Source organism: Agelaius tricolor, unplaced genomic scaffold (genome assembly GCF_023055355.1).
Source record: "Agelaius tricolor isolate 1412-34295 unplaced genomic scaffold, bAgeTri1.0.p SCAF_1, whole genome shotgun sequence".
In the NCBI taxonomy this organism is placed as follows: domain Eukaryota; kingdom Metazoa; phylum Chordata; class Aves; order Passeriformes; family Icteridae; genus Agelaius; species Agelaius tricolor.
The window spans coordinates 25544580-25554830 of record NW_027269261.1 but is presented as its reverse complement, the minus strand read 5'-3'; the positions used below and the strand labels follow the sequence as shown (position 1 = coordinate 25554830).

The 10251-nt window shown below is 38.3% G+C and overlaps 1 long non-coding RNA gene across 1 annotated transcript in view; it reads left to right on the top strand.

Annotated features, from left to right (window-relative positions):
• The first annotated feature begins 1031 nt into the window (after positions 1 to 1031).
• The window catches only part of LOC139590095 (uncharacterized), a 53105-nt gene continuing 43885 nt past the window's right edge, over positions 1032 to 10251 (top strand). Inside the window, exon 1 of the long non-coding RNA XR_011679234.1 lies at positions 1032 to 1094. This is a non-coding gene — a long non-coding RNA (uncharacterized lncRNA). The remainder of the gene's footprint in view (positions 1095 to 10251) is intronic.

Below are 10251 nucleotides of genomic sequence, written 5' to 3'. Positions count from 1 at the left end.
AGACAACAAAATCTTCAGCAAATTGCTGTTTTATGTAGATTCATTGGCATTATTTTGCAAAGCCTGTGCAACATAATGAGTCATTAAGATTTCAAAGTTTAATACACTGGAGGGAGAAAATTAGCTAAATTATATAAGACCTTGGAGCAATAACTATTTTATTTTCCTTATGCTGTGACGTTCAATGACTGTAAATTACAAACTAGGATTCCTATTCTTATACAGCTGCTGCTTTTACATGTTTCATTCACAATGCTTTTTCATGAAGCAGCAAGCTGGCACTTGCCACATTTTCAATTCAGTTTTCTCAGAGCTCTAGACTAGAATGGCATAGGCTATGAGCAGTCCTTAAATCTGTGAGCTATGTTTGATTTCTGTAGGCATAGGTCCAAAATCAGTATAGGTCTGTGTTGTTTTGATCTGAAAAAATGTAAAGCATTTTTAAGAGAGTTTGGTGCCTATTTTACAGATATAAAAGTTGAAGTAGGTCTTGTATAGCCTTGTGACCTGCAGGTAGTTAAACAGTATTGCCTGGTTTTCACTGGGAACTCATGGAAACAGGACTCATGAGGTTTTTGAAGTGGTTGTGGGATTTGAGGTCTGAATCATAATAGGCAGTTCTTGTTTTCTGTTTAATTTCTAAGGTATTCTTATAAATAGATCTTAAACCTGTAGCACTTGACTGCTGTTGCTGATTCTCTCATTGATTTGGAAAGATGGTCAATGTTTCTGTGCCTCAAAATGGTATAAATTAATTGAAGTTAGCTTCGCTACAAGAATTAACTAATGTTTGGAGCTACTAAAGTGAAAAGAACCTTGATTATAATTTATCCATCCATGTTTGATATTAGTAACTTTTAAGTGTTCTTTCTACTGAAACAAAGGATAATCTTCCTCCACACATACAGATTGAGACTTGTTAGACCACAAATTAATGGAGTGGAAGTACTTGTGATCTTTGGCTAACAGAACTGAGGACTGAATTTTTAAAAACAAACTGTTCCTGATAACTTTTATTCCCTTCTCTCCAGAATTCATCATTTCAACACGAGGCAAATAGAATTGAAATATCAACAAAATCCCTGAAATTTAAGGTAAAACAAAGAAAAAAAATTCTTTGTACATGTAAGATAATTATTTGAAAATTAACTGTGTCTGATAGAATTATTCTGATAGAATAATAGAACTTTCTCTTGCTGTATTAGAAATAACTTTTATATTCTTCAATTTTCATCTCCTTTATATCAATACATGTGATGAAATGCATTGAGATTTATGTATGGATATTTTATCAGTCAATCTAATTGTGCTTTGAAGGCTCCTATCAGTATACTTTTCCAGTACCTTACAAATCTTTACTTTAAAATTAAATACATTTTGCCCAGATATCCTGATTCCAAGTGTCTGTGTTGAAGTCTGCTGAAAGACACGGGAATCTTTTACTTTAGGATCAAACCTCCCAAAGATACTTTGGCCTAAATTTTATATTTACTTAGAAACAATGATATGAATAAATTTTCATTCTTTCTTAAAGAATGAGCTGTTTGTTAAGTATATTAGCCACTACACTTGAAACAGAATCATAAAGGAAGCACAATTTAATAGTGTTTTGAGTTCAAGCCTCCACTTTGACAAGGTATTTGGTACAGATATTTTACACTAATTCTAAATCTATTGCAATTTTATTTAAATTTATTTCTTCTATTTAAAATTGACCAAGAAAGTAGATTTTTGTTATTTACCTGATGAAATAGATTGACTAATATGAATATATTAATGTACTGGCATAAAACTCCCAATGAATCCAGACTGAAAGAGCTGTCCTGCATTATTTCCTCTTTATGCACTCTAATTTAGATCCCTTAAATACTTACATGTTCTTATCCATATGCCTGATTGATTTTAATGATATAAAAGTGGCAGAGTGGCTGCAAATGAAATTCCTCACTCAGGAAGTGACCCAATAATTATTTCTGTGAAAAATTGCTGAATTTTCCTGAAAAGCACTCCAAATTATTTCATCAGGAATAAACACATTTCTGGGAGAAAGATTGCTCTGAAATGTAGGTCTTTACTCTCAAAATTAACTCAGAAAAGCTATTCTATCAATACTGCATTATGATTAATATATTTTGATTGTAAACCCAGTATTTCTTTCGCACTTGCCAAAGAAATGAGGTTTTTCCAAATGATAAGCAAGGAAAACTAGCTTGTTTCAGAGGTCTGGGAGGGACAAAACTATGTTTCCTCCTCGATTTTTCTTTTCCTCTAGGAAAAGCCAGTGAAGGGGCTTAGGGAAGAGTTCCCCTTAAGAAAAAAGCAGAGATTGTTGTGAGGGAGGGAGAAGAGATTGAGGGAAAGCACAAAGTACTGCCATTGGAGAGGGCCAAGACAGCTGAATCAGGGTGATAGAGACTTTTCATTATCAGAAACAATTGCTCCAGCAAGAACAGCATGGGAGTTCATGAAATGTTTTTGAACTCGGATTCCTGATAGGAGCTCATTACATAATTGTGCTTTGTGAGTGCTGGCAACTGGCAACCTACAGAAAGACACAGCCAGAAGCAATGTGCTCAGCTGCTTGCTTTTTTTTAAAAAAATCATCTATATCTGGGCCAAGCATTAAACAGACCAGCCTATCTTTACCCCTCCCCCTGCCCCCTTCATCAACAGAAGTCTGGTTTTCATCACAGATTAATAAACGAAACCTTCCATCATTTTTCTCTGCTTCCCACAGCCTTTTGGTAGGAGTTAACAATGCTCCAAGTCAACATTGCCACAGTGCTTGAAATGTCTTTGCATGTTTGTGCACTTGAAAGAGTTGTGGCGATAGGATTAGAGAAAGGCTTTTAATCCATCAGTGCCTACAACCTCAAAAACTTTGGGATGGTTTTGATCACATTTGGTTTGACAAAAATCTGTTGAGCTGTCTTGCTTATTGTCTTTTATAATAACAATAATTTTTTTAAAAAGAGCCCGTGTTATATATTCAACTGTCTCCAGAAGTGATTATTTGTATCATATGCTGTTAAGGAAATAAGTCTAAATGCTGAGGAATTCCAATTAAGCAGGCTCAGCTGGAACAAATAGCTGTAGGATTTCACAATACTGTTCTGAAATTATTGGCAGGCTCAGAAGCTGGGGAAATTCTTGAATTTTGGGGTTTTACCATGGTGGACATAGCCACTAAATCTTATTTGTTTTCAAATCAGTGGGTTTGTAGAGCGTGTGATTTCACAATTGCTGTCAGAGTTTGTTCCTCTTTCTTACTTTCTCTTCCATCTGCCCTAAAAAAAGAATAAATTTTAGCCAAACAAGCAGAAACTCTTCCACATTTCTAAGAGAAGTGTTTATGGGACTAAACACCATAGAATTTCCTTGGGTTCAGGTGGTTTATTTATAAGAAAAAGCTTTGGTTATTTTCCTTGGAGGTAGAGGCAATTCTGTTGAGCCCTTGAGGGGAGCCGCATTGTAGGTATTTACTGAATCTGTGAAAATTTAACTGTAAAATTACCTATTAAGTTCTGCTGTAATATATAATTTTCTGTGTAGTATGCTCATCAAAAAACAAGTTTAAACTTTTCTGTGTTGTGTAACTCTAATTCTCTGTTTATATGATAAACACTTCTCTGTTTTGCTTTCCAAGGGCCATCATTCCCTGCCTGCCTAATCTACTGTTGCTAACAAGAATGACAGTAACAAACCAGAGAGAAACAGCCTTCCCTGGCCCTTTGCTTTCACTCTGCCAGGTGAACACATGTATTTTTTTCCCTTTGCCTTTCCTTTCTTCTCCTTTTCAGAGAAAGGAAACCATTTCTATGTTGTGCTAAGGAAAAGTGATTGAAAAGTGGAAGCCCATAGTTTTCTCTTCAGCAAGCAGAGGTCTGTTTTCAGTCTGATGTTTGGTGAAAGGAAGCTTCAGAGCTGCAGGCCAGCTGCCAGGAATGTCTGATTTCCTTTCCACCCACTCCTATGATCCTCCCTTTTGGCAGTGATTACTGATGACCACAGCTGTCATGCTAGGTCATGGTAAGCTGTCAAGCAAGGTAGTACATGAGATATATGAGGCCTGGTCCTTGATCTGAAGAACAAGATCTTAAATTGAATCTGGTATCAGCCAGCATGTGAACATACCACAGCAAGAGGCGCTGGGCTGATGTCAACTTGTCATTCTGGTTCCTTGAGGAGATGGGAAAGCTGTAGGTGCTTTTCTAACCTTTACACAGCTCCTGATATCCTGAAGTGTGAGGAGGGGTTGTAATTTAGTCAGAGCAGACAATTGTCAGGAATGGGAAAGTCCTTCCAGACAGCTGAAATGAGAAATAAACACTTTGTGTGGCTCTCACCCAATGAGTATGTAATGATAGAGGCCGGACTCCATAATCAGGGATCAGAACAACAGCATTCAGGTGGTTGTGCAGTGTACAGCACTTGTGGGTGACCAACTGTTGACATTATGGATGTGACTGAAAATCAGCACAGAACTGCAGACTTCAGAAAATGATGGATACTTTTGTCAGGGACATAACTTCTATAAATAGGACTTGCACTCTGCGTAAGGCAGTATTTGTTAAGCTTCGTGTGTTCAGTGCCAAGTGCATAAATGTCTTCTGAAGGGGTAATATTTTACTATGTTTTATGCTGTTATGCTGGGTTCAGAATGCACTTTTTGCTGTAGCATCTGTTCTTCTTCTAGTGGCATATTAAATAACGTGACTAGAGTCCATTAGGTGTTTGCTCTCTATGCCTTCCTCCGGAGGGGGGGCATTTGCAATGAAGTGTTTGTTTTTAAAACATTAAAGAAAAGGTTGCTTTCTGTTTCCCAGAGAAAAAAAGGTCAACACTAGAGGGACAGAAGGTCATAAGTGCTGTGATTGTCCATTGTTTTTGTGGGAGTTTATTGTTGGTTTAGGCTGGCACAGCCAAGGTACTTGCCTTCAAAATAGCGTCAGGGTATGTGTATGTAGGTGATGCTGATTTCCTTTGGTTCACATTTAAAATGACAGGGTCCGATACCCGTGGTCTTGCTCCAGTTGGAGGATGATCACCTTAGTGAGTTCCATGTGAATTTAATTTGGTATGATTTACTCCAGAACAGCAAACATAATTTCAGCCCTTTTGCTCATTGTTCTCACAAAACACCTATGGCCTTGGAACAAATCTTACATAAAATTGAATTTGACTTTATGAAGCTCTTACACAAGGTTGGTAGAAAATTCCAGGAACCGTTTGGACAAGAGCCAGTTTCTTTACTGATTTCTCCTAGCCAAAAAAGGCAACTAATGACTACTTTCACAAGGCAGGGGAATCCACAGCTACAGCTAAGAGGGGTAAAAAAAATGTCATAAATAAACAAGTCCATCCACAAACCCTTCCTCAGGAAACCAGCATGGGAAGCACAGACATTTAGAATGACAATCCAGCAGGTTTTGCCAAAGAGAGACTTTCCAAAACAGCTGTAGCAATGGTTGCAGTTTCCTTGAACGTCCCTTTTAATAGCATTATAGCTTCAACTGTTTATATGTTAATCTAATTGTTTTCTTGCTGTCAGCTGTATTTATTGCCATTGTATAAAGTTGTTAACCTTCATAAGTAACCCTTGAGAGGCAGCAACAGGCTTCAATAAATGCTGCTGTCTATGAACCCAGTTACTTTTCAGCCCCTGTTCATTCAGGTACAGTCAGTTTTGAGGCTGGGACAGAAGCTGGTGTTCCATCTCCCTGTGGGATACCATTTGCTTCATTTGTTCATAAAGCTTTTCTTAACTGTCCCATGTCTGGAGCACTCAGGAGTGAATATGCTTCCTCTCTTTGAATAATGGTTGAACTCCCTGTGGAAGAGGAGGTATTTAAATAACCGTGTTGCCATGTAGAGTATCTCGTGATTTCAATCCTCAGAGTCCCTGAGCTATCTGAGCACATATTTATAATCAGCTTGGTGAATGCTCTCTCTGGCTATTTATCAGCTGTGAGCCTGTGTTTCCATTTTACAAGTGCAACTCTATAGCTTAAGAATATGGTATGTCCATCATTGGCAGAATTTTAAATTTTTTTTTGTCGCCAAGAACAGAAAGTTCCCAGCAGAGGACAAACCTTCTTTGTTAACAAATACATATATACTTTTTTCTCTTTGCTTTGCTGACTGGGACTGTGGGACATAGTTGCTGAGACACAAAAGGATTTCTGTGTCTGGCCCTCACTGCCATGTTAGAGGGTTTAACTCTAAATATATTTGCAACTGGCAGGATCTGTGTCCCTACTGTTGAACTCTTCCACACTTAAAACTCCCAAATTGACTTTTGAAGCAGTCTCTGGCCTCTGCTAACTAACTTCTGAGCTGTGTCTAGGAATTATATGCAACCTGGCACTCTCCCAAATGCTAGCTGACCCACACTACATCTGTGTCAGGGCTGATCCACCCCTTTGATAGGAAAGACATTTGACATTTCTTAATCTACAAGGCCATGAGCTTAAACAAGCTCATCTGTACTGGGTAAAGGGAAGACTCAAGTCCCTTAAGTGAGACTCAGATGCCTAAATTTCAGTTCAAGTTGAAAGTTTGCAAGGCTATCTGTAGTTTTCATGGCTTCTGAAAGCCCAGAGACACAATTTTGTAAATAATTTCTTTTTAAGTACTATTTAAAGCATTAAGTACTCAGAATTAGTAGCATTTTGGCAGGACTGAATGTCCTGGCATGGTGAAAGCACCATCAGAAGTCACAAATGGGCTTCCCTGATTTGACATCTCCCGAAGGTTTGGGTTTGGTAGTTCTGTTCATGGTGATAGAGGTGGTTGCAGCACAGAAATGAGCAGCTGTGGCTACTTCCATTTAGGGGTGTGGATAGTGGTGGTGCAACATTGAGAGCTGCCACCCAAATGTTCAGAGCTGTATCTTTCACCTCAGATAAGAACAACTGAGGCTTAGCTGGAAGAACACTGGGGTTTTCTGCTGAGTGAGGTATATATGGATTTGGGATCCTAAGAGCACTGTGGGCGTAGAGGTTCTGATTGCCTGTTTCCTTCAAAAGTCTTCTGTCCTCTGTGCTAAAGTTTAAAGTCAATGGTGATATTAACACTGGTTTCTTGGAACAAAGAAGGGAAATTGACCTGATGTCAAAGGGATGTGTGAAAGCCCTGAACACAGAAAGGGTTAATAAGTATTTCCTGTGATGAGCAGTGAGTTTAAAGATTATCTGTGGCTTGGAGAAATGATTATTTCCTGACACACTCCTCCATTTAGTGTTTCCTTCAGCAGCTTGGCCAGCTGAGGCAGCCCCTGGATGCTGGGAATCCCATCCTCAGGGCACCTGTGTGATAACACAGGCAATTGTCACCTGGGCTGAGATATGCCAGCCTGCCCTGGCAGCTGGGCCTGGCAGCAGAAGTGAGCATAACATTGCCATGAGTCTCTCTGAAATACAGGCAGCATTGACCCAGGGAAATTGAGGGCAGGTGTCTGGTGTCCTTGGTAGTGCCTGGGCCATGAGGCTGTATACTCCAGGGTACATAATGTTGCTGTAGATAAAAAATGGTGCTTTGAAGTGACAGTGGTTTTGTCTGTCTCAGTTGAACTTGTGCTAGCAAACAAGGAAATTCCAGAAAAATGCTGCAGAGACCTTCACATTCTCCATCTATTGACCTTGCATGAGAATCACCCAAGTCTTGCAGCAAAACTCTGCATTTTATTTGTTTTGTCAGCCAGCCTTCCCCTTATAATTGAGCTTTATTTGCATCTCATATTTATTACTGGGTAACCACCTGCTTCAAACCTGCCTTTGGACTAAGATTGGTCTCTTGGTCAAAGCTTATAACCTGTTGTCACCAGGAACTCCACTGAATATCAGGGAATGCTGAAGACACACTTTTTGAAGTATGTAAACTGACTTGTGTAAGATAATCAGAAATGAGAATCAATAATCAGTTTCAAAAGTTGAAAATTTACAGCTTTAAAACAAATCTCCTCAGTTCCAGAAAAATATTTTACGTGGAAGGAGTCTGAACTGAAAACTGTGCTTAAGAACAACATAAACTGTTGTGAAATGTGAATTGACTCAGAATTTTTATGGATGGGCTAAAAGATTGAAGAAAAAGACCAACTGTTAAAAGTGAATAAAATTTTAATTGTTTGCTATTCAAATAGGAATTAACTGAAGTGAAATGGATATAAATTTCTGTTCAGACCTACTTCAGCTGGTTCACATCCTATCCTACCTGGGATAGGACATGAACCAGCTTAAAGAGAAAATCATTTAACACTTTGTGAAGAAAAGGATTCTGCTAGGGTGAAGGACTGGCTTAGAAATGATTGGATTCCTCATGAAGGAGTCATCAGTCATGAAGTTTTATGTTTTGTGCGTGCTCTCCAGAGAGCAGGCAGCTCTAAGCTGTGAGGAGCTGCCTGCTGACTCAGGCTGCTGCGGGAAGGCATTGAAGGACAGCCAGGGAAATCTCTGACCTTCACTTTGCCGCTGACCGTCACTTGGGGTTTTCCTGCCTGGAAAGGTGGCAGTGGGTTGGGGTAGCTGGGGAGGAAACAGAGACCAGAACCATTGACCTCAATCTCAACAGAATACAGAAGAAGACAATAAACTCCAGGAGGAAAAACACAGGATTGATTTACCTAGGAGGAAGTGAGAATATTAAATTCTTTCAAGTAACTTCAGGAGGTGTAATAGAGGAAATCTATTGAAAACACACAGAGTAGACATCTGTCTCTAGCCAGGGATTCCTATGGCACACAGAAGGGATAGATATCTACTATATAGCCAATATTTTACAGCTGATACCTGTGAATACTGTGGGATTATTGCAGAGAGGGAGAGATCTTTGTGCAGTCACTCCTCCTTTTAAAAAACATGGGAGGGCCAGAGTTTAACAGTGGGCAAGTTGCAAATAGTAACTTACAGAATCTCACCCTAGACAGAAATTCCTTGTTTCTTTTCTCATTACAGTATTATATTGCATTGACTCTGGTTTCCATGTACCAGAAGCATGGATCATATCCTTATCATATCCTTAGGTTCTTAGGCAAAGAAATCAATTAACATATGTCAAGGGAAGTTCTTACACTCCAGCTGCACTTGGCCGACTGACAGCAGCTAATGTATGGAGAGAACAGAACAGCAGAATTTAGGAATTGTGTCCTGTCTGATGATGAAGATGAAATAATGGAAAGTATTCTCTTTCTCCCCAGCCTACTGAGTTTGATGTTTTTATAAATCTTAACCTAGACTAAATTTTCATACATTTTGAAAATGAAAAAAAATAAAATTTATGTCTTTTATAATATATACATTCATTAAGAAGGAAGATAGAAAATGTTTAGAGTAATTCCTTCTATGACAGAGAGATTAAAAAAAACAACTTGTTCCCCCCAACTCCACAAGCTAAACTGTAACAACACAATTCTATAATTAATGTGAAAATAAATTTTACTCCTTTGTTGATGCCATATTGCCAGGTAATTGGAATCATTTTTGTTTGTGTTCCTAGGACATTGTGTTCAGGCTCAGTGCAGTGAAAGAAAATCCAGTAAAAAATCTATTTTGCAATAGCAAAAGTAGTTCTTCTTATTTCAAGGAAAATAATGAATTTTTTCAAATCAACAGTTATGACTAAGTGGGCCTAAGTACAAGAAAAACTGAATAAAATGGTATTGGTTGTAAACCACTGCATTTTTTTCCCAAAGTACCTTGAGAAAAAGTATCCTCAGAATCTACCCTGTAGCAAATGAATAAAGGAGAAACATACCTACAACTTACTATGAGTGTGTCTCATCACACTATACTTTAGCACATCTTTTCTTTATTCCCTATATTAATAAGTGACTGAAAACATGGAAATACACCTTACTACATCAGTATTTACTTGATGTTAACTGTGTCTAACAATGGCTTGGCAAAGGAATCACTGCTGCGTTTAATGCTCTGTTGGCTGGCCCAAAATGAAAGCAAAGTTTAACATTTTATTTATTGCTCGTTCATTGTATATCATCAAGGCTACATGATGTGTTTGGACAGCCTAGTTCTCACTCATAACTAAAGAATTCCTGAGTGCAGGAATTCTTATGGGAAAGCAACAGAATTAGATCAGTAGAGGAGATTTGATTTATGTGAACTATTGTCTCTCTGATATTGGATGTCTCCAATCTTCTTAATTTAGGAAGATCAGGATATCAAATGCATAGGGATTTTGTATCAAATGCTCTAGATTCAGGTGCACTGTGGATTTAATTTCTCTAAGCAGTTTGCT